The 27,998-nt window shown below is 41.5% G+C and overlaps 2 long non-coding RNA genes across 2 annotated transcripts in view; one reads left to right on the top strand and one right to left on the bottom strand.

Moving 5' to 3' along the window:
• The window catches only part of LOC130456500 (uncharacterized), a 41,820-nt gene extending 16,762 nt beyond the window's left edge, over positions 1-25,058 (bottom strand). Inside the window, exons 1-2 of the long non-coding RNA XR_008915472.1 lie at positions 24,881-25,058; positions 7,799-7,834 (exon numbers count right to left, since the gene is read on the bottom strand). This is a non-coding gene — a long non-coding RNA (uncharacterized LOC130456500). The remainder of the gene's footprint in view (positions 1-7,798; positions 7,835-24,880) is intronic.
• LOC103096728 (uncharacterized) lies at positions 18,451-22,716 on the top strand. Its single transcript, XR_459721.3, has 3 exons — positions 18,451-18,613; positions 19,162-19,300; positions 22,080-22,716. It is a non-coding gene; the product is annotated as an uncharacterized LOC103096728 (long non-coding RNA).
• Positions 25,059-27,998: the final 2,940 nt, after the last annotated feature.

The following is a 27,998-nucleotide window of genomic DNA, read 5'->3' as shown; positions in this document are numbered from 1 at the left end:
ACAATTGAGGAATTCTCATGGCACAGTGGCATAGTGGTATATAATTTGACCATACACAGCCCATATTATAGTTCACTTTAATTAATATAGCAGCTAAAGCAAACTATGCCAGAGCTTCTGGAAGCCATCCAAGGGACTCGGGATCTGTCATTAAATCCTCCTTGAAGTCTCAAGTTCCCAAAACAAGGGAACACTTCAAACATTATAGCTCTGCCAGCTAGGGAGATTTCTTCTCCTGAAATCTTTAAACATTGAGCCATTTGTCTAATGTATCACAAATATGACCTTGCTGACAACTCTAAGGGAGAAGAGCAGTAAGGGTTAGGCAGTTGGGGTTAAGTGACTTGCCCAGGGTCACATAGCTAGAAGTGTCTGAATTCAGATTTGAACTCAGATCCTCTGGATTCCAGGCCAAGAGCTCTGTCCACTATGCTACCTAGTTGTCCTGGAACCTTCTTCCACTATTAATAAACTCCATTTCATCCTAGCTCTCTTTCCCTTTCTGTCCTTCCAATTTCTAGTGTTCCTTGAAACTGATTCTTCTTATAAAGACACCACAATTTCTTGGTCCCCTCTTCAAGACTAGCCATTCCTATCACATCCTGCTGATACCCAGAGCCAAGAGGAGAGACTGGCAATGCTCCCTGTTCCCCAGTGCCATTTTGTCAGTGCCTTCTGTCTTGTCTGGATCTTGAGTCCTGCTATCTGGGGACCTTCGACTCACCCTCCTGCTTTCTCAGTCTTGGTCTCTCTGCCTTCTGCCCTTCCCCTTGGCCTCAGTCTCCTTCACTACCAGACTTTAGACTACCTCAACCAAGCATATAGGATTGGATGAGCCTTAGACCTGCCCCATCCCTCCTCCAATCAAATCCCTTTGGCCCAGTTCCTGCTATGTGCATTTGGGGCCAGGGGCCTTAGGGGACTCCAGCTGGGTATTTCTAATGCTCGCCTTCTTCCTCCTAGATTTCTAGCTCAAGTTATTTTACTTTACTCAAGTTATTTTTACTTTTAGCTCAAGTATTTGGTTGGTTGTCTGGGCTTAAGAAAGTGATGGAGAAATGCTCGTGAACCTCCAAGGAGGTCCTCCAGCCATTTTTTGGAGAGTCAGTCATTAAATGTCTACCATCTCTCCCCTGCAGAGTGATGCCAAGGAGAGGTTATCAGCCAGGCAGCCAAGGAATGGGGGTGCAGGGGTGCAGGGAGGGAGGGTTCTTTCTCTCTTTGTTGCAGTAGCAGATTAGCCATATATTCCATTATCTAGCTCTTATCTCTAGGCTGAGGCCCCACCTCTCTACAGGGCTCCCAGGCTCTACAAATCTCCCTTATCTAGACTTCTCTCTCTCCCCACTCTGCTCCCAAGGGCAGCCTCTCACTAAATCTTGCCCTTTCAATGCCTTTTTTCCAACCATAAACATTTGGTTTTGGTGGGAGGTTGAGGGAGCCAACAGACCTGGGACTCCATTGGTCCAGAGAACATCCCAAGAGGGAACTCTTTTCTAGGACCTGCTCAACCTGCTCTTCAACCTTGGGAGTGCTGGGAGACTATATATAATCAGAAGGTATTCTGATACTAGTATTTGAACCCAGATCTTTAAACATTGAGTCCTGAATCCAAAGCTAGATCTCCATATTTTTTTTAAACCTTTACCTTCCGTCTTGGAGTCAATACTGTGTATTGGCTCCAAGGCAGAAGAGTGGTAAGGGCTAGGCAATGGGGGTCAAGTGACTTGCCCAGGGTCACACAGCTGGGAAGTGTCTGAGGCCAGATTGGAACCTAGGACCTCTGGTCTCTAGGACTGGCTCTCAATCTACTGAGCTACCTAGCTGTCCCCTAGATCTCCATATTATTGATTAGTCATGTCCAACTCTCAGTGACCACACTTGGAGTTTTCTTGGCAACAATACTGGAGTAGTTTGTCATATCCTTTTCCAGCCCATTTTACAGATAAGGAAACTGAGGCAAGCAGAGTGAAATGGATTGCCTGCAGTCACATAGCTAGGAAGTTTTTTTTTTTAATTTTTCATTTGAAAATTTTTATTTAATTAATTTAGAATATTTTTCCATGGTTACATGATTCGTGTTCTTTCCTTCCCATCCCCTCACCATAGCTAACGAGCAATTCCTCTGGGTTTAACATGTGTCATTGATCAAGATCTATTTCCATATTATTGATATTTGCACTAGGGTGATCGTTTAGAGTCTATGTCCCCAGTCATATCTCCATCAACACATGTGATCAAGCCATTGTTTTTCTTCTCTGTTTCTGCTCCCCCAGTTCTTCCTCTGAATAGCTAGGAAGCTTCTGGGGCTAGATGTGAATTTGGGTGCCCCTGAATGGCTGTTTGGCACTCCCAAGCCACATATCATAACTACCCCAGTTCCTAAGCTACATATTGGGAATACAAGTTCAAAGAAGCAAGACAATCCCTGCCCTGGAAGAGTTTCCAAGATATTAGGAGAAATAACATGTATGTATAAATAAATAAATAAGAAATCTATTGACAAGGCGAGTTGGGAGAAGCACTAGCATCTGGGAGATGAGGCCTCATGAGGAAAGTCATCACCTGAGCTGAACTTGGAGAGAGATTCTAGGAAATGAGAAGGAAGGGAATGCCGGACATGCAGGATGACCTATACAAAGGCTTGGAGAAAGGAAATTAGGGTTTCATCAGGGCAGGGCAGCAAAGTCTCTCGGACTGGATTATGGAATATGTGAAGTAGACTGGCATGCCGTGTAACTAACATTGCCAGGGTTTCCAAAACAACAATACCAGACAGCACAAAAGGATTGCTCACGCCCCAATTCATAGATCTAGATGAGGAATTCCTAACCCTGTTTGGCAACCTGGTGAACCCTTCTCAGAATCCGGCTTTTAGAGGCATAAAATCATCTTGCCAAGATTAAAAAAAAAATTTTGCCTCCAAACTGGACAGTTTTTCTTTAGTGGGGGAAGAAGGACTGAGATGGCCTGGAGGAGGGCAGCTGGAGCTCAGCCTGGGGTGGGGGGAAGGCAGGCAGACCTCGGCCCCTCTCTGCCTGCCTGGCACCGGTCACTCATGTCCTCGGCCCTCTGTGGGGGCCAGATTGAAATCCAGGGATCAAAAAGTCCCAAACAAAAGCCAAGGTCACATTCTTAGTCTCCTCGAGGTCCTGTGAGGCATGTTCTCTGTCAAAGGGGTCAGAGAGTGCTAACGCCAGCAGGATTCTCCCAGGGAGGCGGATGGTGCCTGACAGGTGTGTCTCCATGGCTCCAAGCTAACTGAGCCGAAGGTCATTTCAAGTCTCAGCAGAGCTAATGACAGCTTCAAGTGACATTTGAAATCTGGACCAACAAGGGCCCCCAAAAGACCCATTACTGCTGGGCAGGCAGCGGACACAGACTAGGTAGCCAGAATACAGCTCAGACATGGGGAAAATGTGAACTTTAGTCCACAGATTTAAGCCTTGAACTCTCAGTGTTGGAACTGGATGGAGCTTAGAAAGGGACCTCGGAGGTCATCTATAGCCTTCCCTGCTAGAGTTCCTGGGTATCCATCGTACCTCCCCATAGCTGGACAAGAGGCAGGGGAGCCCGGATACAGAACTGGCCTTGGGCATCTAGGAGACTCAGGGATAGAGAGCCAGGACTGGAGCCTTCCTTCTGGGTTCAAATGCGGCCTCAGACACTTCCTAGCTGTGTGACCCTGGGCAAGTCACTTAACCCCAATTGCCTAGCCCTTACCTCTCCTCTGCCTTAGAATTGATACTGTCAAAAGGGTTTACAGAGAGGGACAGAGACAGAGACAGAGAGATATAGATAGATGGGGAGAGACAGACAGAGAAAGAGAGCAAGAGATAGAGGGAGGAGAGTCAGAGATTGGGAAAGACACAGAGAGATAGGCAGAGGTGGGGAGAGAGAAAGAAATATATAGAGAGAGATAGACTGAGAGAGGGAGAAGAAAGAGAAAGCAAGAGACAGAGAGGGAGAGACAAAGACACACAGAGACACAGGAGAGAAAGAGAAAAAAACAGAGAGAGAGGAAGAGAGGGAGAGAGAGAGATTTCTCAACCAGGAATTCATGAAATCTCAGTTCTATGCCCCATTCTATGGACAGCCCTGTCGATGTTCCTTGAAGACAAAGGACTGCTCAGTTTGTTTTTTCCAGCAAGGAGCCCACATCTCTACCAAAATGCCTAGAACTTTGATATTGCTCAATAAATATGTCTTTGTTGATTGATTATCTAGTCCAAACTCAGTTTCCTCATCTGTCAAATGTGCTGGAGAAGGAAACGGCAAACCATTACAGTATCTTTGCCAAATGGAGTCATGAAGAATTGGATGTGACTGAAAAAGTCCCAACTCCTTCATTTTACAGGAGATAAAACTGGATCAGGGAGATCCAGTACCTGGGCCAAAGTCACATTAGGAGGAGGACCAAGACTAGAACAAGAACTCTAGGTCTCCTGTCTCATTTTACTGTCTCACACCTGTGGCTAGCTTGGACTACCCCAGTGGGCAGGCAGGCAGGTAAATGAGCACCCAGTAAGGGCTTCTTATATGCCAGTGGGTGGGTGGGTGGGACAAGCAAGAGACCACAAGAGACACTTTCTCAGTGTGAGACTACTTGAAACTATGGGCAGTGCTGGGGGAGGGGAGGGGAGTAAGGAGTTCAAATCCCACTTTGGACCCTTAATTACATGGCTGATGAGGGGTCCTCTAGGCTAATCCTCTCCCCTGCAAAATGAGGACATTGATAATATCCCTCCTGCCTCCCCCACAGGGTGAAAAAAGTGCTTTGGAAACCTCAGTGTATTATATAAATATTAAGTGGGCCCAAAACGAAGATGGCACTTGTGGTGTTCAGTCGTTTCAGTCACATCTGACTTTTCATGATCCCAATTTGTGGTTTTCTTGGCAGGGATCCTGGAGTGGTTTGACATTTCCTTCTCCAGTTCATTTGACAGATAAGGAAACTGAGGCAAACAAGGTTAAGTGATTCCTCCAGCCACACAGCTGGGATCAAATTTGAGCTTGAGTCTTATTGACTCCAGGCCTGGTGCTTTATCTGCTTTATCTGCTCTACCACCTAGCTGCCTTAGCCTATAATAAAGCACATTTACACATGGCTTCATAACAAACTTGGAAGTATAAGTGATATTATCCCCATTTTACAGATGAGGAAACTAAAGTTTCTAGAGGTTAAGGGTCACATAGATCTTAAATGGTCAAATTCAGGCCTTCTAGCTAGAGCTAGGATTAGCACTAGACCTATGGGGCATTGACATTTGGTGAACCCAGATTTTCCTTCCCCCTCCCCAATCTGGTCCCTGAGCTGCCCCTTACTTCCCCTCATATCATGACTGTTAGGTTCTCTCCAGGCTATACTACTCTTAACATGCCATCTGTTCAGGGATTGATTTCACTCCTGGGACATCTTGGATCAGTGAGGGCTCAGTGGGGGAGGAAGGGCTCAGCAGGGTAACCAGTACAGGCGTAGATAGCTCCCATCTCTGCCCCCACCTGCTGCACCAGCCCTTCTCAGCCCTATTTTCCCCTGCCCTCCTTTTCCATTATGCCATGGGGGGTGCCCTCCCCTTTTCAGAGATCAATTCTCCTCTATTCTTGACCTCCCATTCATTCCATCTTCTGAGTCTCACCAGAACCTAAGCTTCTCTGGAAGACCCAGCTCTGGGTCCCTCTCCAAGATTGCCTGATGTCATTCCTTGCTCCCCACTGGCATTTTCAGATCCTCCCTCTGACACCAGAGAGATACTGTATTATTGTTCAAAGCACCAAAGACTATCACTGTGATCTCATTTGAACCTCACAGTAACCCTGGAAATTTTCTCCCCATTTTACCAATGAGGAAGCTGAGGCAGACAAAGTGACTTGTCCAGGGTCACACAGCAATTAAGAGACTGAAGCAAAAGTTGAACTCAGGTCTTCTTGATTCTATATCAGCTATTCTTTCTCTCATTGCCCAAGAAGTGTGAAGACTGGATTTAGCTATTTCCTGTTTGTAAGAATGAAGATACTTAGTTTAACAAAATCAGGAATGTCTTGGGAACTCTAAATTACTCCACCCTACTTAGACTGCACTTTAGGGGAAGATAAAGTTGTAATCTCCTGATTGAACAATGAAGGTACTTAGTTCTCACCTTAGAGTGAAGCTAGAACTTTAAGCTAAGTCTATTTTTAGATCTTAATACAAAAAGGTATTAAGTAACTATAAAGGTTAAATTAATCACAAAAAGATCAAGTAACTCACAAAAGGTGAACTTAACAAAAGAAGTGCTAAGTAACTCTAAAGATATAATCAAATCAAAGAAGATGAGAACTAAAAGTATGGGCAGTCCTGGAGAAAAAAAAAGCCTTTGATATGATTGGTAGATGTGAAAATTTAGAGGAGGAGACATAAGGGTGAAAGGCCTATATATTTGGGAATTTTGCTCTCCCTGGCACCTTATTGGTGGTGGAGAGTTAGCTGAGAGCAGCATGCTGAGCCTTCTGGCATCTTAGCGTAGCTACAAGCTATTTGTCCCATTTGGTGGTGAGTTTCTGGCTGAATTTCCTCCTTTACTTTTCCAACTTTATCCACTTAGAAGCCTCTAATCTTCTTCAGAGACCTAAAGACAGGAGGAATCCTATACTCTCTTCCCTCTTTCTCCTTAAATTCCTTCCCTCTATATTAATTAAATTACCATAAAGTTCCAGACTGACTTGGGTATTTTATTTGGGATTTTCCCCAGAGACCAATTAAATTTAGATTTTAAGTCATAACCCTAAAATTATCTTGACAGTTGGTCATTTTTCATTGAGGTAAGGAGTGACCCAGTGAGCAGCCTAGTGACAGTGTCCTTCTGATAAGAGGAGCATCAGCTCACTCTCACTCTTTTTTTAAACCTTCAAGTTCCAACTTGGAATCAATCCTGTGTATTGGTTCCAAGGCAGAAGAGTGGTAAGAGAAAGGCAATGGGGTTCAAGTGACTTGCCCAGGGTCATACATCTGGGAAATATCTGAGGCTATATTTGAACCTAGGACCTCCTATCTCTAGGCCTGGCTCTCAATCCACTGAGCCACTCAGCTGCCTCCCTCCAGTTCATTCTTCTTTCATTCCCATAAATTGAGTATGTGGCTCTTTCAAGCTTCTTCTCCCCCTTGAAAAAGGTCTGCTTCAGAGACTTATTTCTCTTCAGTACCCCCTGTCCCTCCCTCCCCCTCCCTCTCTGTTTGTCTGTCTCTTTCTCCTTTCTCTCTCTCTTCTCTCTGTATTTCTCAAATTCACATCATCTCCCACTCAACTGATCACCTAGATTTTATATCACCTCCAGAAACTTGCCATTGTTCCAGGAAAAACTCAGAGTTCCACAAATCATTTCCCACTGACTGCCGGGCTTCACCCCCATTCCATCTTTCAGCTTCTTTTCTTCCCCATTAGACTGCCAACTCCTGGAGAGCAGGGACTGGCTTGTGCCTCACTATGTATCCCCAGAAGTTAACACAATGCCTAGCACATAGTAGATATTTCATAAATAGTTTTTGACTCTGATTCTCCTCCTAATGTCCTGGCCTCTCAGATCCCCACTGTCCTTGACTCCCATGCTCTCTACCCCTAGGCCCACAATGGAGGTGGTCAGTAGGACAATCCCATTCCTCCCAACTGGGTTTGCCCCAAGTTCCAGACTCTCTGGCTATAGTCCTACTTCTGATGGTGATATCCAGCCAATTATTCACAAGTGAATTCTATCAAACATTTAAAGAACAGTTAACCCCAATACTATATAAACACTGGCAAAATAGGTGGAGGAGTCTTACCAAATTCTTTTTATGACACAAATATGGTGCTGCTACCTAAGCAAGGAAGAGAAAAAACAAAGGAAGAATATTACAGACCAATTTTCTTAATGAATATCACGTAACAATCTTTTTTTTTTAAACCCTCACCTTCCATCTTGGAATCAATCCTATGTATTGGCTCCAAGACAGAAGAGTGGTAAGAGCTAAGCAATGAGGGTGAAGTGACTTGCCCAGGGTCACACAGCTAGGAAGGGTCTAAGGTCAAATTTGAACCCAGGACCTCCTATCTCTAGGCCTGACTCTCAATCCACTGAGCTATCCAACTGCCCCCTTCATGCAATAATCTTAAATAAAATACTAGTAAAGAGGCTACAATCAATTTATCACAAAGGATCAGATTGAGATTTATACAGGTGAGATTTATGGGAGAACTATTAGCAGAATTGAGCATATCAACAACCAAATCAACAGAAATCACATGATTATCTCAATAGATGCAGAAAAAGACTTCAACAAAATGCAATACCCATCCTTTTTAAAATGCTAGAAATCATGTACCATAATCTGTTCAGCCATGAATAACTGAACAAACTGTGGTACATGATGGTGATGGAATACTATTGTGCTATAAGGAATGATGAACTAGAAGATTTCTATATGAACTGGAAAGACCTCCATGAACTGATGCAGAGTGAAATGAGCAGAACCAGGAGAACATTGTATTCAGTAACTGAAACATTATGGGACGATCAAATGTAACAGACTTTACTACTAATAGCAATGCAATGATCCAGGAAAATCCTGAGGCACTTATAAGAAAGAATGCTGTCCACATCAAGAGAAAGAACTGTGGGAACAGAAATGCAGAAGAAAAACATATGATCTATCATTTGTTTATATGGGTATATGATTTGGGGTTTGGGTTTTAAAAGATTACTACAAAAATGAATAATATGGAAATAGCTACAAAGTGATAATATATGTATAATCCAGTAGAATTGGGAGGGAGAGAACACTAATCATGTAACCTTGGAAAAATACTTAAAAATAAATACAATTTTTTCAAATGAAAAATAAATAAAATGCTAGAAAGCATAGGAATAAATAGACTTTTCCTTAAAATAATATCTATCTAAAACTATCAGCAAATACCATCTGCAATTGGGATAAGATAGAAGCCTTCCCAATAAGATCAGGCGTGAAACAAAGATGCCCATTATCACCTGTATTATTTAATATTGTTAGAAATGTTGGCTTTAGCAATTAAAAGAAGAAAAAGAAATTGAAGGAGTTAAATTAGACAATGAGGAAACTAAACTATCACTCTGCAGATGATATAATGATATTTTTAGAGAATCAATTAAAAAACTAGTTGAAATAATAACTTTAGCAAAGTTGCAGCATACAAAATAAACCCACATAAGTCATTAGCATTTCTATATGTTACCAACAAAGTCCAGCAACAAAAGATAGTGAAATTCCATTTAAAATAATTCTAGACTATGTAAAATAACTAGGAATCTGCCTTGCCAAGACAAACACAGAAATCACATGAATACAATTGCAAAACACTTTTAATACTGTTATAGATATATTTTGAGGGTGTATATTTGAGGGTATACTAAGTAACTAATGGATCAAGGTTTGCCTACCCTCCTCCCTATTCCTCCCTCTTCAGAAGCCTTTCAGCTTCCCCTCCCCCCTTCCTTCTGTGAGCTATGAGATTTCAGAGGAAATACTCTTTTCTCTTCTTTTCTCAAGTAAGGGTTTATTTGGGGAAGACAGGGCAAGGATGGAGGATAAGGTAAGAGGGGTAGGATTTCCCTATTCTCTATAGAGAGTGTTGGATTGGAGAATATTGAGAGTATTAGCAATTTGGTCACTAGCATGAAACACAATCAGTCAGAGAGATATGAGGACAACTGTCTTTCTTTTTCTCCTTCCTTCACCTCAGCCAGTCAGCAAAAGTCTTCAGCTTCAGTCACCACCATCAGCCAAAAGCCTTTTTGCCCAGTCCAACCATTGCTTGGCTCCAACTGCTTTTCTCAGTAATATTCCAAATGGAAATTTCATTTGACTGACAGATGATCCATCCTCAGCTTTCTGTCCTTTGCATGCATTGTAAGTTCTCTCCTCCACAATACAAATAAGATTAGATCTAAACAATTAGAAAAACATTAATTGCTCATGGGTAGGTTAAGTTAATATAATACAAATGACAGTTGTTGTTTTTTAAACCCTTACCTTCCGTCTTGGAATCAATACTGGGTATTGGTTCCAAGGCAGAAGAGTGGTAAAGGGCTAGGCAGTGAGGGTGAAGTGACTTGCACAGGGTCACACAGCTAGGACAAATGACAGTTCTTCTGAAATTAATTTGCTTATTTGGTGCCATACCAAAAACTATTTTATAGAACTAGAAAAAAAAAATAACAAAATTTATCTGGAAGAACAAAATATCAAAAAAATCAAGGGAATTAGTGAAAAAAAAAATGAAAATGTGGCCTAGCAGAACTAAATCTCAAACTGCACTACAAAGCAGTAATCATTAAAATAATATGGAAGAAATAGAATGGAGAATCAATGGAATAGATTAGGGGTAAATGATCTTAGCAATCTATTTTGTGACAAACCCAAAGATCCCAGACTTTGGGATAAGAACTCACTATTTGATAAGAACTTCTGGGAAAACTGGAAAATAGTATAGCAGAAACTAGATACTAGGAGACAATAACTCACCCTATACCAAGATAAGATCAAAATGGGTATATGATTTAGACATAAAGAGTAATACCATAAGAAAACGAGAAGAATATAGAATAGTTTACCTGTTAGATCTCTGGAGCAGGGAAGAATTTATGACCAAACAAGAGACAGAGAACATTATAAGATATAAACTATATAAGATATAACTTTGATTATGTTAAATTAAAAAGGGAAATTAAATTAAATTAAAAGGGCTTGTACAAACAAAACCAATGTGACCAAGATTAGAAGGGAAACAATAAAAAGGAAAAAATTTTAAAACAAATTTCTCTGATAAAGGTCTCATTTCTCAAATATATAAAGAACTAAGTCAAATTTATAAGAATACAAGGCATTGCCCAATTAACAAATAGTCAAAGGATATGAAGAAGCAGTTTTCAGATGAAATAAAAACTATCAATAGCCATATGAAAAAGTGTTGTAAATCACTCTTGATTAGAGAAATGCATATTTGACACCTATCAAATTGGCCAATATGACAGAAAAGGAAAGTGATAAATGTTGGAGGGGATGTGACAAAACTGGGACACTAACGCATTACTGGTGGAGTTGTGAACTGATCCAACCATTCTGAAGGGCAATGTGGAACTATGCCCAAAGGGCTATAAAATTGTGCAAACCCTTTGGTCCAGTAATTCCACCACTAGGTCTATATCCCAAAGAGATAAAAATAAAAGGAAGGAAGGATCTGCTTGTACAAAAATATTAATAGCAGCTTTTTTTGTGATGGTAAAAAATGGAAAATGAAGGGATGCCCATCAGTTGGGAAATGGCTGAACAAATTGTGGTATATGATGGTGATGAAATACTATTGTGCTTAAGAAATGAGAGCAGGGGGGGAGCTGGGTAGCTCAGTGGATTGAGAGCCAGCCCTAGAGATGGGAGGTCCTAGGTTCAAATCTGGCCTCAGCCACTTCCCAGTTGTGTGACCCTGGGCAAGTCACTTGACCTCCATTGCCTAGCCCTTACCACTCTTCTGCCTTGGAGCCAATACACAGTATTGACTCCAAGACGGAAGGTAAGGGTTTAAAAAAAAAAGAAATGATGAGCAGGATGATTCCAGAAAGAGTTGCAGAGACCTACATGAACTGATGCAGAGTGAAATAAGCAGAACCAGGAGAACATTGTACAGAGTAACAGCAATATTGTAGGATAATCAACTGTGAAAGACTTGGCTACTTTCAGCAATACAATGATCTGGGACAATTCTGAGGGGCTTATGACAAAGACTTATCCAATTCCAGAGAAAGAATTGTTGAGGGAGGAATATAAATCAAAGCATATGATTTTTAGTTTTATATAATTATTCTCTTACAAAAATGATTTTTTTTACTTGGATTTTTAGTTTTATATAATTATTCTCTTACAAAAATGAAGAATATGGAAATATGTTTTGCATGATACTACATTTATAACCCAGATTAAATTGTTTGCCAAGTCTGGGAGGGGGAGGGAATGGAGGAAAGGAGACAATTTGGATCATATAACTTTGGAAAACTTATGTGAAATTATATTACATGTAATTGGTAAAATAAAATATCTTTACAGAAAAACCTTTTTTAAAGTACCTACTACTATGTCCCAAGCACTTTATGATTATTATCTCATTGATCATTCCAACAGCCCTGGAAAGGAGTTGCTATTATTACCCCTATCTTACAACAGAGGAAACCAATGTTAAATGACTTGCCCAAGATCACTCAGCTAAGTAAGTACTTGAGGCTGGATTGAAAATCAAGTCTTTCTATCAGGCTGGTGCTCTACCCACTATTTCACCTGACTGCCCAAAAGACTTGGTTGGGAATATAATAATCTACAATCCCATTGATTAGGTCTTTTTGTCATTCTGTTCCTTTTTTCTCCCCCAAACTGTGGCAGCCAGGGTGGAGGCCTCCTAGGTAAACAGACAATCCCAGTTGTTGTGTTTTACCACAGCCACAGGTTCTAATGATCTGGTTTCGTGGCTCTGCATCTTAATTTATCTCAGAAATAAAACAGGTGCTTTCTACTAGCATAAACCCTAACACAGCTCTGGGAGCCCTTCTTCCTTAGGCTTTGGAATAGGGGATGGGGAGTCTGGGTGACTGGGAGAATGGCAATGCCCAAAGAGCAAAGCTGGGGAGAGGAGACGGCTTGCAGAATGGCAGAACAAGCTATGACGTACATATGGGATGAAATACTCTCAGGCTCTAAGGAACGATGACAGCGATGATTTGGGGAAATGTGTATGAAGTGATACAAAAGACCACAAAACCAGCAGAACTTAATAACAGGAATGTTAAAAAGCCAAACAACTTTGAAAGACTTAGGAGCTCTGATCAACAGAATAATAATAGCATTTACATAGAATTTTAAGTTTGTAAAATGTTTTACAAATCAATCCACCAATAATATTTATTAAGTACCTACTACGTACCAGGTAGGGTAGTTAGGTGGTGCAGTGGAGAGAGTGGAGAGAGATTCACCTTCCTGGACTCAAATCTGGATTCAGTTATTTCCTAGCCACATGACCCTGGGCAAGTCACTTCACTCTGCCTCAATTATTCTTTTCTAAGATGAACTGGAAAAGAAAATGGCAAACCACTCTAGGGTCTCTGCTAAGGAAACTCCAAGTGGGATCATGGAGAGTCAGCCACACTGAAACAACTGAACAAATGGACCCAGCATTGTGTAGGGATGCCCAGAGACAAAAGACAGTCCCTGCCCTCAGTAGCTTATAGTCTAACAAAGGAGACCACATGCAAATGGATATATACAAAGCAAACTCTATACAGGATAAATAGAAAATAATTAATAAAGGAGAGGTTCTGGACTATCTCATTTGATCCTCAAAACAATCTTTGGAGGTGGGTACTATTATCCTTAATTTACAGATGAGGAAACTGAGGCAGAAAGATGTTAAGTGACTTTAGGAGAGAAGGACTTTGCATGATCTTAGAGGACCAGGAAGCTACATCAAGGGAAGCTGGAGCAGTGAAGTTTAAGGAGAGCAGCTTTGTTTCCTTTTAGAGAAAATTAATCCTTATTCCAGAGAAACAGGAAGCCTTGGCCTGATGACAACTACATGTATACATCTTATCAGTACATAGTTGTTTGCATGTTGGGCTCCCAATAGACCAGAAGAAATTTGAATTTAAGAACTGGATTTTTTTAGGACCTGCTAGGTAATAGTAGAGACAGGCCTGGAAATGGGAGATCCTACATTCAAATCTGGCCTCCGATACTTCCTAGCTCTGTGTCCCTGGACAAGTCACTTAACCCCCATTGCCTGGCCTTACTGCTCTTTTGTCTTAGAATGGAAGCCAAGACCGAAGGGAAGGGTTTAAAAAAAAAAAGGACTTTGTTTTTGCCTTTCTTTTTCTCATCAGCTGTTAGCTCAGGACCTAGCACATAGTAGGGCCTTCATAAAAGACCCGACAACTGTCTTTGACACCCTTAATTGATTCTGATCTATATTTATTCTAATTCTTCTTCAGAGGTTTTCATTTTGCCTGCAGCTCACCCCCACTTTGGGCCCTTGCATTGCCCTTTCACTGATTTCCAGACTGAATCCTTCAGAGACTCTAAATCAATGCATTTTGCTCTTGCCAATTAGCAGGCTGGAGTTTGCTCTACCATCCATCATCGTGAACAGGAGGGGAGTTTACTGACGGCTTCAAGGCTGGACATGGGCTGCCAGGAGCTTGGCACAGTTTTCCCTTCTGAGCTGGCCTTGCATGGTATCTGAGAGGGGCTGCGGAGGGCAAGGTGCCAGCCTTATCGCCGCACGGGATGAGGGGAGCAGCTAAGAGACCGAGATCCCAAAGGAATGGGAACGATAGGAGGAAAATCAGCTGAAGACATGTGGACCGTGTTATCCATCCCACAGAAGGTCAGTAGAGTCAGGACTTGTTTGATGTCTCAGAGGGAATTCACAGGCTACAATACAACTGCCATCTCCTACACCAGGGCAAGATCATCTTGCTTCTGCTGCATACTGGGTCTTATTAAAAGTGATTTCAAGGGGCAGTTTGGTGACTCAGTGGATTGAGAGTCAGGCCCAGAGATGGGAAGTCCTGGGTTCAAATATGGCCTCAGCTACTTCCTAACTGTGTGACCCTGGGCAAGTCACTTGATCCCCAATGCCTAGCCATTACCTATCTTCTGCCTTGGAACCAATACACAGTATTGATACCAAGAAAGAAGGTAAGGGTTCTAAAAAAAAAAAAAGTGACTGGGGGAAGGGGCAGTTTGGTGGTTCAGTGGATTGAGAGCCAGGCCTAGAGATGGAAGGTTTTGGGTTCGAATTTGACCTCAGATATTTCCTAACTGTGTGACCCTGGGTAAGTTGCTTAACTCCCATTGCCTAACCTTTACCTATCTTCTGCCTTGGAATCAATACTTAATAAAATGGAAGATATGGGTTTTTAAACAAAACAAAGCAAAACTACTTTTGAAATACACTAAGATCTTTTCCTATTAAAAATAGCCTTTTCTTCCTAACTACATTTCTGTGTGAGGTCAGCTTTTCTTCAAACACTTCAACCATAATAATAATGCAACTGATTCAGTGCGGAAGCATATATGAGAGTCCAACTGTCTTCCATTAAGCTGGACATGAAAGAGGTTTGCAAAAAATATGTAAACAATGCTATTCTCCCAAAATTCTTTTGTTTTAAAAAATCTGATTGTTTTTAAGAAAAAAATGTATGTTACATGTGATGGGTTTATTGTTATTTTAACATAAAGAACTAATTAAAATTTTTATTTTTCACTTTGAATACAGAAAATATTACTATTTAAAAAAATTTTTTTAAAATAACCCTTACCTTCTGTCTTAGAATCACTACTGGGACATCAATTTAAAAAGTTTTTGTACAAACAAAACCAATGTAACCAAAATAAGAAGGGAAGTAACAAACTGGGAAACAATCTTCATAACAAAAACCTCTGACAAAGGTCTAATTAATCAAATTTACAAAGAGCTAAATCAATTGTACAAAAAATCAAGCCATTCTCCAATTGATAGATGGGCAAGGGACATGAACAGGCAGTTCTCAGTTAAAGAAATCAAGACTATTAATAAGCACATGAAAAAGTGTTCTAAATCTCTTATAATCAGAGAGACGCAAATCAAAACAACTCTGAGGTATCACCTCACACCTAGCAAGTTGGCCAACATGACAGCAAAGGAAAGTAATGAATGCTGGAGGGGATGTGGCAAAGTAGGGACATTAATTCACTGCTGGTGGAGTTGTGAACTGATCCAACCATTCTGGAGGGCAATCTGGAACTATACCCAAAGGACAATAAAAGACTGTCTGCCCTTTGATCCAGCCATAGCACTGCTGGGCTTGTACCCCAAAGAGATAATAAGGAAAAAGATCTGTACAAAAATATTCATAGCTGCGCTCTTTGTGGTGGCCAAAAACTGGAAAACGAGGGGATGCCCTTCAATTGGGGAATGGCTGAACAAATTGTGGTATATGTTGGTAATGGAATACTATTGTGCTAAAAGGAATAATAAAGTGGAGGAATTCCATGGAGACTGGAACGACCTCCAAGAAGTGATGCAGAGTGAGAGGAGCAGAACCAGGAGAACATTGTACAGAGACTAAAACACTGTGGCACAATCGAATGTAATGGACTTCTCCATTAGTGTCAATGCAGTAATCCTGAACAATTTGTAGGGATCTAGGAGAAAAAACACTACCCACAAGCAGAGGACAAATGGTGGGAGTAAAAACACTGAGGAAAGGCAACAGCTTGACTACAGGGGTCGAGGGGATATGATTGGGGATGGAGACTCTAAATGAACATCCTAGTGCAAACATCAAGAACTTGGCAATGGGTTTGGATCAAGGACACATGTGGTACCCAGTGGAATTGCACATCGGCTATGGGAGGGGTGGCGGGAGGTGGGGAGGAAAAGAAAATGATTTTTGTATCCAAGAAATAATGTTTGAAATTGACCAAATAAAAATAATGTTCAATTAAAAAAAAAGAATCACTAATGGGCATTGGTTCTAAAGCAGAAGAGTGGTAAGGGCTAGGCAATGGGGGTTAAGTGACTTGCCCAGGATCACACAACTAGGAAGTTTCTGAGGCCAAATTTGAACCTAAGACCTCCTGTTTTTGGATTTGGTTCTCAATTCACTGAGCCATCCAGATACCCCGAGTATAAAGGGGCCTTTCTTTGAGACTAAAACATTTGAGAAGCATTTATCTTGCCCTTTGAGCAAACCCTTAGTGGTGAATATAAGGAGGTCATGGACAAGAATTGTCCAAGATGAGCAAATATGCATGGGCAGCAATTTGTATTATTGGAGGGAATGTTGACATTGACGAGATCTCTGCCCCATTGGAATATTGGCAAACTGGATGACATCCCCCCATCTGGTAGGCAAGAGGAGATCACCTTGACTTACTGGTCTAGGGACTGGTGCATTGGCCAGACACAGGTTTAGTATGGAGTTGGAATGACAGCCCTCAGCTCCAGATATGGACTTCTTGGAAAGTGACCAGGTACCACTGCTCCAAGTGATCCAAATTAGTAATGCCTAGAAACTGAGCCTGTGCATCTGTTAAGAAATCCTTCATGCCTGTTAACTGTAAGTTTGACTGTGGTCCTCTCTAGTGTCTTGTAATTTGAACCTGGGCACAAATCTGCCAGACAAAAATATCTGGTCAGACCACAGCAGGAGTACCATGTCAGTCATGGGAACCCATCAAGGGAAGCTAGGTAGATGGCACTTTAAGTTTTGCAGAGCACTTTACAAATATTATCTCAACTGATCATTACAACAACCCTGGGAGGTAGGTGCTATTATTATCCCTATTTTATAGTTGAGGAAACTGAGGTCAACAGAGGTTAATTGACTGGCCCACCTAGTAAGTGTACAAGGCTGGATTTGAACTCAGGACTTCCTGATTCTGTCTACTGCACTACCTAACTATCTCTGGTTAGAGATAGTAGACTGGAGGTCAGAAGAAAGGTTTGGACTGGACAAATAAATCTGAGAATCATCCGCATAAGAATGATTCTTGTATCCAGGGAAGTTGACCAGATAATCAAGTTTAATAATTTATAGGGAGAAAGGAAAGAACAGAGCCTTAGGGAACACCCTTGGTTAATGAGCATGGCCTAGATGAAGATCCATTAAAAGAAGACTGAGTAGCCCTTACTGCTCTTCTGCCTTGGAACCAATACACAGTCTTGATTCTAAGACAGAATATAAGGGAGGAGGAGGAAGAGGAAGAAGAAAAGGAAGAAGAAGAGGAAGAAGAACAAGAACAAGAAGAACAAGAACAAGAACAAGAAGAACAAGAACAAGAAGAAGAGGAAGAAGAACAATAAGAAGAACAAGAACAAGAGGAAGAAGGAGAAGGAGAAGGAGGAGGAGAAAGAGAAAAAGAGGATGATGATGATTATGATGATGGTCAAGGGGGCAGCTAGATGGCTTAATGGATAGAATCAGGCCTGGAGATGGGAGCTCCTAGGTTCAAATAAAGCCTCAGACACTGCCTAGCTTTGTGATCTTGGGCAAGTCACTTAACCTTAGTTGTCCTAGCCCCTACCCACTCTTCAGTTTTGGAACTAATACTTAGCAGATACTCATATAATCATACAATGTAAATATTAATGTACATGTATAGTTGCAAAAGTAATATACATAACAATTGTGCATATAAGACCGAAGGTAATGGGTTTGTTTTTTCTAAGATAACTTTGATTAGGCTGAGAATTTGGGAGGCTAGAAGGGTGATGGTAACTTCAGCAGAAATAGGAAAGTTAAGAAGGTTAGATTTAAGGGGAGAAAATGCATTCTGCTTTGGCCATGCTGAGTTTGAGATGCCTATGACACATCACAATGGAGAGGTATTGAGGGCACCATACAGGTCTCACATATGTACACATACTAAGTAATCTCGTGGTGGTGCCAGTCACCAAAGCCCTTGGGTGGCCAACCATAGGGCCTTAACATCTCCAACATAATGGACCTGCTCACTCACTATGGCACAATTAAATCATAACAGCTTGTTCATGCCTCCAGGATTAGTAGGGGAGATTTTGTTTGTTCTTCCTCGGAGGTATGGACAGAGAGTCCTGGGGAGAAGTAGCATGAAGGACACAGCAGATACAGAGTGTACAGGTCCCCTCTGCTATTGCCCAATAAGGTCACGGTGAAGCTGGATGGCCACAAGATTCTCAGGACAAGTTAGGGCTTGGAGAAGTTGTTCCTTTCCAGCCCCCCCCCCAACATACACACTCCCTAGCTTTCCTGATTTGAGTCTGTTTACCCAGTCTGTAAGGGATTATTAAGCACTGGTTTTGTTCTAGATGCTTTGCTAGGTAAAGGGGACATAAAAGAAAAAGTGAAAGAAACCCTCCCTGACCTCAATGAGCTTACAGTCTAATACAGACCAATATGAAAAGGAGCTGAAAAGTTTTGGAACTGCCCTCCAGTCAGAAGGACAGAGAGCACTGAAGAGATGTCAGTCTTGCCCAATAATGAAATACGAGATATTTGGGGGAGAGAGGGAGTTGGAGGAAGGAGATTCTAGCCATTGGGTCTGAATTCCAGGGAGGAATTTTAAAAGTAGAAACAACTAACGACCTGGTTTACTGTCTGTCTCAGATCTAACTATCTGGAGGCTTGGAAATACTCAGAATTCTGGCAGTCAGTGCTCATGGTGATTGGGTTCTATTCTCCCTCCAGGAAGTGTCAGCATGTTCCAAAAGGTGCCTTTTCTGCCATCACTTCTTTTCTCCTGAAGGTAAATAGAGATATAGAACTAGAAATATTTCTGTGTGTAGTTATACATATATATTTCTAACTCTACGTGAGTTTTCTCTCTAAAACTATCTATGTCTATCTGTGTGTGTCTATAACTTCCTAGCTGTTGATCAGTTACTATCTATCTATGTATCTGTCTCTATGTATCTATTTATCTATATCTATGTATCTGTATCTGTGTATTTATCTATTTATGTATACAATCCATCCATCTATCTACATATCTATGTATCTATCCATGTATCCATCTGTGTGTCTGTGTATCTGCTTATCTCTCATCTATCTATGTATCTGGATCTGTGTATCTATGTATCTATTTATGTGTGTGTGCATATGTATGTATCTAGCCATATATCTACATATGTATCAATCAGTGTATCTATCTGTGTATCTATGTATCTCTCTCTCTCTCTCTCTCTCTCTCTCTCTCTCCTCTCTCCCTCTCTCTCTCTCTCTCTCTCTCTCTCTCTCTCTCTCCTCTCTCCCTCTCTCCCTCTCTCTCTCTCTCTCTCTCTCTCTCTCTCTCTCTCCCTCCTCTCTCTCTCTCTCTCTCTCTCTCTCTCTCTCTCCCTCTCTCCCTCTCTCTCTCTCTCTCTCTCTCTCTCTCTCTCTCTCTCTCTCTCTCTCTCTCTGTCTCTCCCTCTCTCTCTCTCTCTCTCTCTCTCTCGCCTCTCTCTCTCTCTCTCTCTCTCTCTCTCTCTCTCTCTCTCTCTCTCTCTCCCTACCTGTGTCTCTCTATAACAACCTATCAAGTTAGCTATTGATCTGTCTATAATTCTCCCTGTCCATCTATCTGTCATCTAGCTATCTAGCTATCTAGGCAGCTAGGTGGCTAAATGGATAGAAGGTAGACCAGGGAGAAGGAAAGACCTGAGTTTAAATCTAGCCTCAGACAATTACTAGCTGTGTGATCCAGGGCAAGTCACTTAATTTACTTGCCTCAGTTCCTAATTTGTAAAATGGGGACAATAATAGCACCTACCTCCCAGGGTTGTCAGTTCATCTATCTCTATGCAGATGATTCCCATATCTATAAATCCAGTCCTAGCCTCACTTTTGAGCTCTGGTCCCACATTAGCAACTTGCTTTTTGTAAATCACTAGTGACATAGTGGACAGAGCATTGGACTTGGAATCAGGAAGACTTATCTTCATGAGTTCAAATTTGGCCTCAGATACTTACCAGCTGGGTGACCCTGGGCAAGTCACTTAACCCTCTTGGCCTCAATTCCTCATCTATAAAATGTGCCAGAGGAGGAAATGGCAAGCCATTCCAGTATCTTTTGCCAAGAAAGCCCCAAACAGGGTCACAAGAGCCAGACACAACTGAAACAATTGACTAACAACAAAAACTAAATGTCACTTTGTCAGTTATGTGACCCTGGGCAAGTCACTTAACCCCCATTGCCTAGTCTTTACCACTCTTCTGCCTTAGAACCAATATATGGTATTGATTCAAAGAGGGAAAGTGAGGGTTTTAGAAAAAAAAACTAAACTAAACGTCCCATACACATCACAAACCTGACATGTCCAAAATTCATCTTTGCCCCTAAGTCCTCCCTTCTTTCCAGATTCCCCATTAATGTCAAGAGAGTCAGAAACCTGCCAGTTAAACAGGCTGGTAACCCAGATGGTGTGCTTATAGTGCCTTATTGTAAAATTTGGGTTAAGTATCTGGTCATGGGCTATCTAGAGGTCAACAGTAACATCTCTAGCCTTTGGGTGTCATCTGCTGGCTTTCAGGTTCTTTTCACAAACTTTTGACTTATTTTAAGAAATTATGTATATTTATGGTACTAAAAGATAAAAATATGTTATTATACGATACTCTATGTATATTTTATGCATTTCTGGGTTTCTAAACTACTGGGTGGTTTGCTGGTCTTCACATGTTCCACAAAACTCCCCCCAAATCCTTGTTTAATTTATTATGGCAACCAGAGATATATTGAAAGCCCAATGGGGAAAGTTGTGATGTGGAAAGGATTCCTGTACTACTGGGAAGATGAAATTAACTCTCCCTTGCCCATCTTTAGATTTAATCACCCGGAAGTGTATATACACCCACTTATCCTTAAGTGGGGCGGTCTGTGACCCATGTGTGAGAAAGTGGGTGACGAATCAGAAACCACTAACTGGCTCTTGGGCAGTCCTAAGCAAAACTATGGGCTATAATTGGTCCACATAAAAGTAGAGGGAGGCACAGGAAGTGATGCAAAGAAGCAGCTTTAAAAGGAGTTACAACTTCCTGTGAGTGGAGTTCTTTGTTCTTTGGAGTTCTGAGCTTGAATTGGAGGCTGATAAAAGGATCTTCTGACTGGACCTGACACCCCAGACTGGGTAAAACTGTTCTTAAATCTTTCCCTTTGAACTACCACATGGGTGAGTGAGAAGGCTGACTTCTTCCCTGATTTCCTAGAGGTCCTAGCCTCCAGAGAGGCCCCTCAGCTTGGAGGAGGCCTTGTGGCTAAAACTCTTGCTTTAATTTAGCTCTGGGCCCCCTTTGCTGGGGTCTCTTAAGCCCTACCTGGTTTGGACCAGGCCAGAGTAAATGTCTGCTCCCTCTGATTTTCTTACTTTCATTCTTTCTCTTTTTGTAAATAAATACCATAAAAAGTCATTCGGACTTGAGTAATATATTTCTTGGTGGGTGACCACAGTCCAACCCTTTAATTTTAACCCCTTACATTCTGGCCCTTACACTACTATACATCTTTTGGCATAAATGAGATTTTTTCTTTTTTGTCTTTGATTCTTTAGGGTATCATCACTATACCCACATTCCTGTTACTCCTCTTTAGGCCTTGCCAGTCTATCATATCCTGGAAGAATTCTGTTTTCTCCCTGTTAGATTTTATATAGAAACAGTGATCTCAAAGACAGACTATACCACATGGACCAATTTACAACTGTGTGTGTAATAGAGCCGCGCTGAAGGGAACTCTCTAATTTCCAGCACAGTATACAAGAAATCACCTTTCCCTTGAGACTCCAGGTTCTAAGAGTTGGGCCCAATGTCAGGACACCATGACTTCCATTTTCTGAAAGGATGCTGAATTAGTGAAGTGAAATGACTTAAGTCAGTGATGAAAGGATTCTGAGTCATGGAGCCAACCAGAAATGAAGCCAAGGATTGAATAGACCAGATGAGAGGGTGCCAGCCAAGCTAGAACAGGATGGGCTAGCCAAGCTAAGGAATCTGTGAGAGTTGCCAGTGGCATAAAGAGACTGTAGAAAACCGCCAATCAAGAGCGAGGAGCAATGTATACTCAAGGCTGCCAAGATCTGCCAAGATGTTATGCCTTTCCCCTCATTTTGCAGATGGGGGCCTGGAGGAAATAAACAAGAGTGGGGGCTTCTTACTCTAACCATCTGAGAAAGAACAGAGTGGGAGTTTATTGGGATGTTTGCTGAGAATGATGCTAATTTTTTTTATTTCCTATTTGGTTTCAATTAAGTGATTTTATGCTTGACACTGTTATTTACTTGGTTTTTATTAGCCCAGTAATAACTGAATGCCTAAACCCAAGTTGACTTTAGGGGTCCCCTTTCAGACTATGGTAGGGGTTTGAACTACCAGGGATGTACCTACTAGAATCTATAATAAAGCCAAGCCTGAGAGGGACTAGTGTTGGCTGATGCTTGGGATCTCGCAAGGAGATTAAGCTTTTGTTCTAATAGATCACCACCCATTGAACCAACAGGCTCCAGAAGACCAAGTTCATAAAATCTGAGGCAGTAATAGACAACTGAAAGTCAGAAGGAGCCTTAGAGGTCATCGAGTCCAACTCCATTATTTTCCAGAGGAGGAAAATGAGGCATAAAGAGAGAAATGAATTTCCTAAGATCAAATTAGTATGAGGATTACATTTTGAATCTAGATCCTTGGATTCCCAGTCTGGTAACTCCCTTCACTAACAACTAACATTCCTCATGGTTGCCAAAGGCCCTTTGAACCCAAATCATAGCATTATAGTTCCAGAGAAAGGAGGGACCTTAGAAATTCTGAAAAGCTAACGTGGAGCCAGACAACCAGAAGAAGTAAAACGAGAACTACAGCTCTTTCCCTTGGGCCCTGATCTCACTGATCCATTGAACTCTTGTTGAGCTTTCTGGTCCATAGGATAAATGAGGCCTGGATTCACTGCCCTAGAAAACTATGTTATGAAGGGGGTCTGTGTTTGAAAGTTTAATCAGATAGGAAGCCTTGGGCTTATTTCAAGGCAACTCCTATAGCAGCATCTTGTGCTTTTGTGTCTTCAATGAGAACATTCTGTCCTACCTCACTCAGGTCATGTACTGTGCTAGAGACCTAATTTACAAAGGAAAAGGTGAAAAAAAAAGTAAAAGAGATCGTGTCACAGGGAAGAAGGGTTTCATTCCCATGAACTAATTGTATCTTCCAACAGTTAGCCCCAGACTTGGAATCAGAGAACTGGGCTCAGTTTTGACTTCACCACTTATTACCTGTGTGATCGTGGGCAGGTTTCTTCATTATTATGAGCCTAGATTTGTTGTTCTGTGAAATAAAAGGGTTATACTAAGTGATCCTTAATGTCTCCTCTTGCTCAAAGGCTATGACACAGTATCTATGAACCAGAATGAGGAAGGTGTCCAAATAAGATCAGAGATCTAAAGTTAGAAGAGACCTCAGAGGTCATCAAGTCCAACCCAGACATTTGGCCAATGAGGTCTAGTGAGGCTAAATGGTTTTTTAAGGTCACACAGCATCAAGGATAGTATATGAATCCAGTTGTCTGATACCAGAGCCACTACTCACCCCATCCTACCAAGGGGGGAGCTAACATTATTTTTAAATTTAGGATTATTTTACATTTATTTTGTGTCCTGCCCAAAGTGCTTACCTAGCCCACAGTTAGCCATATAAAGAAGTTAAAGGCTTACAAAATGTCCTAGCCAGAGAATCACAGAATCTTAGGGACCATCTAATCCCATCCTAGTCTTGAACAAGAGTTCCCTCCATAGCCTCCACAATGAGCAATCATCCAGCCTTTGCTTGAAGACCTCTAGGGAAGAGCAACCTTCTGCCTCCTGAGGGAATCCATTCCATTTTTATAAAGCTCCCACTTAACTAAAATCTGATTCTCCTCAAATTCTCCTGCTGCTCTCAGTTCTGCCCTCTGAAACCAAAGGAAAAAGTTTAGCTTGCCTTCAAGGATCTTACAGTCTATTGAAAAATATATGTCCACAGCCAGGTAAATACAAATTTTATATATATCATGTGAATACAATATATATATTTTGGGGAGGGGGGAGGAGGCAGTTGGGAGCATCAGGAAAGATCATGTATAAGTGGCCTAAGGGAGCAAATTATTCTAAGCAACAAAGGTTAGGAGGGATGACACTCTAGGAATCAGGAACCTCTGTAAAGGTACAAAACTGGAAGATGGAACATCATTTATGGGGAACAGCTAATAGACCAGTTGAGCTGAGACAGCAAATAAGACCTCCAAACTAGCTCAGTGAATTGGAGGCAAGACTGACCCTTCTAAATTAGGACAGGGAAGGGAAAGGCAAGAGAAGGATATAAGAGATGTCACCAGAGAGTCTCAGCACAGTGGTCTTCAGACCTTGACAGGAAAATGGAGTCCATGAAGATCTTGACTATTCCCAGGACTAGGTGTATCATCACACAAAGCTCTCAGACTCCTGAGCCCTTCTTCCTTCTGTATACCAAGGCAGCTCAAGGATCTAAGAATCTCAGGGCAGCTGGACAAGGCCAAGTGCTTTATAGGGTGAGTCTGGTTCAGGCAGTCTCATTGGTTTCCCATCTCTGATGTCATAGGCAAGGGAGGCACCAGCTAGCTAGGATGCACAGATTTTCTAGTCTTCATGTTTCCAGGTATAGAATACTTGAAGATAGCTATGTGGACCCTAGTTTTCTCATGTGTAAAATAAAAGGGTTGGACTAGAAGATTCTTAGTCTCTTCCCGTTCAAATTAGTGATAAGTTATGTTATATGTACACCTTGGCTTCTCTCCTAGAGCCAAGCTGGCTACATCTGTCCCTCAGTATTCTAGGGTTCTTTGAGAGATTTGGGGTCTCTTTTCTTTACTGCCATCAGCTCAAGCCCCAAGCTGGTAGCTATGTTCTCCCCATTGTTAGGGGACAGTGACTGCAGTTCCATTTGACCACTGAATACCAGCTTTTGTAAAGGGAAATTTACTCCAAAGACTTAGCAAGTAGAAGCATATAAATAGTATCCCTGAATACACTCAAGGCATACTCTTCTCTTTGTCACCTAAACCTCTAGGAGAGAAGGCTCAACACAGCCCTCGGTTCTTGTATAATACTGGTCCTAGCATATTCACATACAAAGATGGTATCACTGTGAGATTTAGCCTCATGCTAGCTTTTGTTGGTGAGGGTTCAGAACATCTTTCCTAAAGATTAATCCTTGTTCCTCTGGACATCCATGCCAGAGTATCTGTAACACTTAGCCTAGAACCCAGAGTCTAGAATGCCAAGACACCAGAGTGCTTTCTTCACCCCCTTTGAATTTACTAGGTTGTGAGGCTCCATTTTCTTCACCTAGAAAGGAAAAAGAACAAACCAAAAACCTGAATGAGGTTTGAGGTCTATTTCCTGGGAGTCATATGGGCTTCAGAGGGAATGAAGGCCTTAAGGTTCTCCCCTTTACCACTTGGTCTTTCACTGGACTCTGTGAGATAGTCACTGGAACTGATAAACAGAAATGAGGGAAGAGAAGAGACTTCTTCCCTTCCCTTCCCTTTTCCCTTCCCTTCCCCCTTCCCTTTTCCCTTCCCTTCTTTTCCCTTCCCTTCTCTTCCCTTCCTTTTCCTTTCCCTTCCATTCCCTTTTCCCCTTCTCTTCCATTCCCTTTTCCCTTCCCTTCTTTTCCCTTCCCTTCTCTTCCCTTCCATTCCCTTTTCCCCTTCTCTTCCATTCCCTTTCCCCCTTCTCTTCCATTCCCTTTTCCCTTCCCTTTTCCCTTCCCTTTTCCCTTCCCTTCCTTTTCCCCTTCCTTTCCCTTCCCCTCCCTTCCCTTCCCTTTCTTTCTCACAGATTTTGGCTCATCTATGCCTTCTTTTCTACACCATTTCATCCACATTCTTCCAAAACATCCAGAATCTCTGCCTAAAACACTGGAATCCTTCTCCTTTAGTAATTTGTAGACAACCGTCTAATAATAATAATATTTATAGAGCTCTTTAAAGATTGCCAAACATTCTTGATTCTCACAACAACCTTGGGAGGTCAATGCTATTATTATCCTCATTTTACAGATGAGAATACTGAGGCAGATAGAAGTGAAATGACTCACCCAGAGTAACACAGCTAGTAAATGTCTGAGAGTATATGTAAATTCAGCCTGGCTCCAGGTTGGTGTACCATCTATTGCACTATGCAGCTGCTATTAGGTATAATATTTGGCTCTGTCTTGGCTGTTGATTACTCTCACTACATGACTAGCCCATCTCCTGGTCTAGTCACATGTGTCCTTGATCACTTTTTATCCCATTTTAATTGGCACATGATGAGCTTTTAATAACTGTTGTTGATTGATTTTGTTTTTCCATAACCTTCATTACCCAACATATCCCTCTCCATTCGCTGGCCAGCAAGTCAACCAAGATTTACAAAGACAGAGACAAACAGAAGTTCAACAAACTTTTTAAAAAATTATACTTATAGGGGGCAGCTGGGTAGCTCAGTGGATTGAGAGCCAGGTCTAGAGATGGGAGGTCCTAGGTTCAAATCTGAACTCAGACACTTCCCAGCTGTGTGACCCTGGACAAGTCACTTAACCCCATTGCCTAGCCTTTACCACTCTTTTGCCTTGGAACCAATACATAGTAAGGTAGGGGTTTAAAAATTTTTTTTAATTATAATTATAATAATTATTTGTAAAAGTATAATCTTTTCTTTATTATTGTCATTTCCCAATGATTCTCCCTCCCTGTTACCCAACCTGATCACAAAAATTGTCAAGAACCCAAGCTCATTGTCAAGGTCTAAAAGCATTTGCACCATTGTGCACTAAAGTAGTTCTCCATTTGCTGCTGAGAGCCATGGGGCATGCGTGCTTGTCCTCTAGTTACCAGCAATCTGCCTAAACTTGGAGCTAGGTTTTTCCAGCACCTCTTGGATTCATACCATTATCAATGTCATGCTGCAGACTCTCTATTATTATTCTGTGAATAGTCTGTGAATCAGCTGGGATTTTTGATCCACTAAACTAGATGGATTGGAAAGACAGGGGTTCAAATCCTGCTTCAAATACCCATTAGCTGTGTTATACTGGGCTTAATCTCTTAATCTTAGTCTTGTTTCTTCAGTAAATTAAATAAAGCTAAAGAATTATTGGAGTCAGAATGCAGATCAAAGCATACGATTTTCCAGTGATTTTTCTGGGTTTATGTTTGGGGGTTTAGGTTTTATAAGATCATTCACTTACAAAAATGAATTATATGGAAATGGGTTTTGTGTGATAATACATATATAACCAGATTCAATCACCTGCCAGCACCTGGAGGGGGACAGGAAGGAGACAAATTCATTTATATAACTGAGGAAAACTTGTGTGGAAATTTGTAATTTCATGTAATTGATAATATATATAATATAAAACATAAAAATAAATAAAGCTAAGGACTTCATCCACAGGGGAAGCCGAGAGAGCCATCAACTAAGTGT

Source organism: Monodelphis domestica, chromosome 1, assembly GCF_027887165.1.
Source record: "Monodelphis domestica isolate mMonDom1 chromosome 1, mMonDom1.pri, whole genome shotgun sequence".
Lineage (NCBI taxonomy): Eukaryota > Metazoa > Chordata > Mammalia > Didelphimorphia > Didelphidae > Monodelphis > Monodelphis domestica.
Note: the sequence above shows the minus strand (reverse complement) of the source record. Positions and strands in the feature narration are given on the sequence as shown.